Below are 5,854 nucleotides of genomic sequence, written 5' to 3' on the forward strand. Positions count from 1 at the left end.
GTACTCAAATAAACTTATCTATCTCTTCTGTCAAGGGTTGCTCACTGTACACTTCAAAACTCTTCAAAACTTCAGTCTGTAATCAGGTCCTCTGTTCAGTTTCAGGTTCTATGTTACAAGTAAATATCTGATTTTCTCAGAGGCTTCTTAGCTTTCCTCTCTCTGCTTCATCAGTATGGGCTGTTTGAGAAGCTTTATTTTAGAATAAACTATTAACACCTTTTTTTTAAAAATTCTATTATTTATTTATCATAATTTTAGAAATTTTATTTTATTATTTCTTTGTATTATAAAGCAAATCAGTAATTTGTGTAGTCTTTATTTTGCCCATCTGAATTGATTTGCAGGTGCTTTGGCTTTAGACCAGAGGTTAGAAACCCTTGGGTTGCAGTAGGATAGCACAGGTCTAGGAGATCTTTAGATAGACACCTCTTTTCAGTTTTTGCCCCTTTTACCCTGTACTCAAATTCTCTTTGTAAGTCACTTCCACACAGTTTTGGAGAAGATACTTGGAATATCGTTTCATTTTTGGTAAGCCTTTATTTTTTAAATAACGCCTTCAGGCATGGTTCCTGAGATGATGGCCATGGGGATGCAATTAGTCCTAATTTTCTTAGTTTAAATTATGTATGCATAGTAATTTCTCACTGGAGAAATAGACTTTATTAATCAGAAAACTGTCTAGAATTCATTTAGAACAGGTAAAAATTTAAGTGTGTGTTTTATCCCTGAGTGTCATAAGTAGAATTCACTCTTAATGATGTATTCTGTAAGCAGAGTGAGGCAGAATTACATCTGTGTGATGTTGTGCCTACCAACTGGTAACCAGATGTTATTACAGCCTTTACTAATTATCAAGATTGCTTTTTGGTGGTATACTTGCTTACTATAGAAAAACGAAGCCAAAAATATAACCAGACTCAGATGGTCTGCAAATGTACCTGGGGCACCAAAAATAGCCAGTCACTGGCTGGGTGAATTGAGCTATATTCTGTACCCTGCATTGGAAGTCAGCTATTTTATGTGTTGTATCTATTTCCACTCTTATTAAAATGGGCTGAATCTGGAATAATCCTGCTGATATCACAGAAACTGGTTTGTGATCTTTCTGCATATATGACTATTACTAGGAGAAAGCACCACATCTCTTATTCATTTACTTTTTTTTTTTTTGATGAATTTATGTCTGAATATAGTTTTAAAAGAAATTATATACTTTCCACTGTAAATGTGAAGTAAATACTGCAAACTTGCAGAATAATTATTCACAGTCACACTTATAATTAACAATGATGGAAAAGCTTTACTTAATATTATTGCACATAAGTGAAGGACTTAAGGCAAAAGTAATTAAGAGATGACAGAAACAGAAAGTCTTATTGGCCAACATGAGATTGAACAGATTTGATTTTGTATCTCATAGGAAAAAGAGTATGTAGAAAAGCTATGAAGGAACTTAAATATAAATTATTTAGCATGAATGAGTTGCTAAAATACTTCAGAATTAATCACTAATGAACAGTCACAGGAAAATCCGAAGAAATGAGAGGCAGAAAAAATTATAACCCCATCACTAGAGGACAAGTTTGTGAATGACGTGTGAGTAAAGATAAATTCCTCTTCAGTGCTGATGCACTGCACTTGAAATGGGTTTAAATGACTTCAAGAACAGTTTGTAGCTAGTGTGCAAGTGGACATATTACAAAAAAGTTTTCCGCCATGCCTAAGATGGAAAATGATCTATAAAATTCTGCAGAATGAATTTTAAGTAGGATCACAGTATCCCCTGTGAAAATCACAGCAGCTGTTAAAACCAACCTCAAAAAGATGTAATTGAAGGTGACCATAATTTGTACATATACATATGCTTGACTTTCAGGCATCGTGGTACTTTAACTACGTAGTTGTAGTGCTGAGCACAGGTATGGTTATCACAGCTGTGTCTTTGGAATGGCTCTGAAGACATGAGCTTCTGTGACTGTTAGAAATAGCATGAATCTAAAAAGCATGACACATTGCAGAAGAAATTGCACAAAAGCAACATAAATTAATGGCATTGTTTAAAGGACAAACCAGAAATAAATATAAGCAGTTGAAGGCCTCAACATGATCGGTGGGTGCATATGCAGCATTGCACAGTTTGGTTACAACACTCTAAGGGAAGGTGTAGGCAAAACTGATCATCTTAGAATTGAAAATAGTTTCATGTCACAAGTGGAGCAATGAAGAAAAGTTAATGATATCAACATCAGTCTGTGATGTAGAAGGGATTATCTGTTGCAAGTGAAGACCAGTTGATAGAACTAAATAATTCTAAATTATTATTCTCAACACCTGGAGTTCAGTGATGTAAAAGCCACACCAAAAATGGATAGTATTCTTGCAACGAAGTAATTTGAAATGCAGTTCTGCTTTGAAAACTTGTAATTTAAACATGATTGCTTACTAATTAAAATGCCCAATTTATGTAGTCCAACTTCACACCTTCTTACTTCAGCAAACTTTTCTTTTATTCATATTTTATTCATATTTATTCATATTTTAACCTTAGAGATGAGTATTCAAAAAGTATTTTACCTTTTTTGGTCTACAAACTTTGTAAGACTTCTATCTTTCCTTAATCTTAACCTTCCTGCTAAACGGCAGTAGAACAAGAGGAATAAAATCATGAAGGAAGCCTCTGTAGCTACAGATATCACTAATGAACCAGTTAAATCTATTATAAAATTTCTAGAGGAACAAAAATTCAGGTACATTGTTACACACTTGCTCAAAACAAGGAACTAATCTGTACCTGCAGAAAGAATGTAGTAGCCTGTCTGTGGTATATTCCACTATGTTGCTTTCTATCATTCCTCTCAATAGTTGATCTCTTGAATGTATGTAATGCCAACAGTAGGATTTGACCACACATTTGAAATACTTGCAAATCGGGCTTAAAACCAATGTTGTTTGTCATCTATTATTATCTTATAATCACTGAGTATTTTCCAAAAGTTGCTCCCTTTAGTTAACTACAAATATTTGACTGTACTTGGTAAAAACATTAATCTTAATCTCCTACATGATGCAGAGGAGCCTATGTAAAGTGACATACTACTTTTGAAGCAGCTAGTAATTGATGTAGTGAAAATTATCCAAAAAGTAACAATTTGGAAGCTGGAAATATGTAGCATATCACACTAATACGTCTCACTTTCAATTTTGCTGCTCAGATCCTTGAAATGACTTCATATATGACTGTGGAAGAAGCTCATCTACAGCCCTCAAAAATAGTTGTGAATAGATGTAAAGCACAAGTATATCCAAGTATGTTGAGCTGACCTGGAGAAGGAATAACAAACCAACCCAATAAGAAATATTTTATTCTATTTATTTGTTTTCTTTTGAAGTATTAACAAGAAAATTCATGACAATTGTTTGAAATCTCAATATTTTTGGAAACTTCTTGGTCTTGAAAGAAATTTTGGCCACAATAATAAAAAGCTCAACACTACCAAAATATACCAGTCTTTTTTTTTTTTTTTTAATGCAATATTTTTATCATTCATGACAAAGGTATTTTTGAGAGAAAGCATGTTGGTTTATTTCATAAACCAAGCTTAAAAGGCAGATAGATATCAGGATAACATATTTTAATCACACGAAAGGGTGGTGACTCTGTGACCTTCTAAGCATCATTCTGGCAGACACAATTCCATTTGGTACGTAATTTTGGCTTCTGGTTAGAGAATTTCTTTTTATAGCTGAATGACCAGCTATAAGAAAGATAATTTTTTGCTGGAGTGGGTCTCTACTAAAAAAGACCCACTCTAGCAATGACCACCCAAAATGCTGGAGAGAAGAAAAAATAATATGTAGAGAAGAACAAAAAGTACGACACTTGAATATAACAAAACCCTAATAATAAAAATAAATATGAAATAAAAGTCAATATGCCCATATTAGTTGCTCTTTTCACTGCTATTTTATTTATACTTTTTTTTTCCCAATTGCATTTAAAATTAGCATTACACTTGATTTTATTTTTTAAGTGAAATTATAGTTGCTTCCTTTCCTTCCACTTCAGGTGTACTAACAGACTATGGGAAAAGATCTTGAAGAAAATGGTCTCGTGTTTTGGAAAGCAATATGATCCTACTTTTATTTCTTTGCTCGGAAAGAATTTTGGAATAATTTTTACAAATCAGTTATTTTCCAATGCAATTCGTTTCCTGGTTTGTGAAATAACTGTAAAGCACTTTCCAATTTGTAGAGAAGTTTTCTTGGATTAAAGGTGTTGTGGTTTGAAAAACAAAAAAAAGTCCCCCCTGGAGCTGGAAGGTGGCTAAGTCCAGGGATGATGTTTTTGGTGTTGAGCCAATCAGGGCTCAGTTTGCCCCTGTGGAAATGACATATTCACACAAGCCAGAAAAGAAGGCTTGTTGGCATAGCTGGAATTGGAGAGATGCCATGAAATAGACACAGAGATTGGGGGCTCTTCTCCCCCGGTCCTGGGTGGGGGGCCAGGAACGGCACAGCAGCCGAGTTGAGCCCCCCCGAGACTGGTGGTCAAGGGGAACCCCAAAAAATTGGGGAGGCCCCTGGACTGTGGCATTTTATTTCCCCTTTGCAGTGTGTGGGGGGGGAAATGGTGATGGAGGTAGCACGGAACAGAGAGTCGAGATTGGCTTCTGGCCAAAAGGACTGTGAAGCAAAGATCAGAGAATTCCGGAGAGCAGCAAACATGGCACGAAGTCAGACCCTGAGTTTGCAGCAGCAGAAACAGAGTATCCAGCTGAGAGCTGAGACTTAGAGAAGCCTGCATCTGAGAGCTGACCGAGCAGAGACATGAGAAGATAATTGGAAATGTTCTGGGGTGAGAACTGAGCCAAAAAACCCTCCGAACTTTTGACCCTGGGGAAGGAGGGGTGGACATCCCTAGAGAAGTCTCCTGAGATCTTGATCCCCAGAGACAGGGACCTCCACGGAGCGCAGAATAAAGACTTTAAGCTTTAACTCCCTGTACTCCGTGGATGAAGATCATGTGTGAGGCAAGGTGTCCCCTTGCAGCCAATGGGTGAGACCCTCGACTGGAACCAAGGGGCTGAGTGGGGGTGAGAGAGAGACCCCCTGCATTCTGATGAAGAGAAAGAGAGATTTTCCATCTACGACAAATCAGAACTGCTGCCTTAAGGATAAGAGATTGTGCTGCCCTGAAAGTGAAAAGACTTCTTCTTCTTCTTTCCTTCTGGACTTTGTGGGGTGAAAGGAGGGGTGGTCTATGTAAATATATTGTTTTATCATAGGAGAGTTAGTTAAGATTGTTGTAGATATTGTTTCATAGTTTTTTATTCTGTCAGCAATAAACTTTGATATAGTTTCCACATGCTGAGTTGTGCCTGCATGAAACCTCTCACTGTGGAGTAAATTTTTTGGAGGGCTTGAAATTGGCTTTGTCATAATAAAGAGCACACATGATACAAATTAAACACGGCAGGATGTAATCTACAGCTTTTTCACGCACACACAACACACACACACACACGCACACACACAAACACAGAGAGAGTCACAGAGAGCAATTTTGAGACTAAAATTACAGGAGCCTGTTGACTCTGCTGAAACATGGTATGTGTTACTATTAATTCCAGAGATAATGAATGTCACAGTCACCTCTTGCTGGTATCTACAGGGTCTGCATGATTATAGTTCTATTAGTATGTGATTTTCTTATCAGTGAAAGCTGTAGAACTATTACCTTTAAATTATGATTGATTGTATTTGTTGTTTTAATCAAGTTGAAATTGGGCCCAACTCTGGGATCCTTGTCATTGTAGATCACAATAGGGAGATATTTCTATCAGTTTTTACT

At 36.4% G+C, this 5,854-nt stretch overlaps 1 long non-coding RNA gene across 1 annotated transcript; it reads left to right on the top strand.

Moving 5' to 3' along the window:
• The first annotated feature begins 454 nt into the window (after positions 1 to 454).
• On the top strand, positions 455 to 5,366 carry LOC135407362 (uncharacterized). Its single transcript, XR_010426841.1, has 2 exons — positions 455 to 531; positions 4,070 to 5,366. It is a non-coding gene; the product is annotated as an uncharacterized LOC135407362 (long non-coding RNA).
• Positions 5,367 to 5,854: the final 488 nt, after the last annotated feature.

Source organism: Pseudopipra pipra, chromosome Z (genome assembly GCF_036250125.1).
Source record: "Pseudopipra pipra isolate bDixPip1 chromosome Z, bDixPip1.hap1, whole genome shotgun sequence".
NCBI lineage: Eukaryota > Metazoa > Chordata > Aves > Passeriformes > Pipridae > Pseudopipra > Pseudopipra pipra.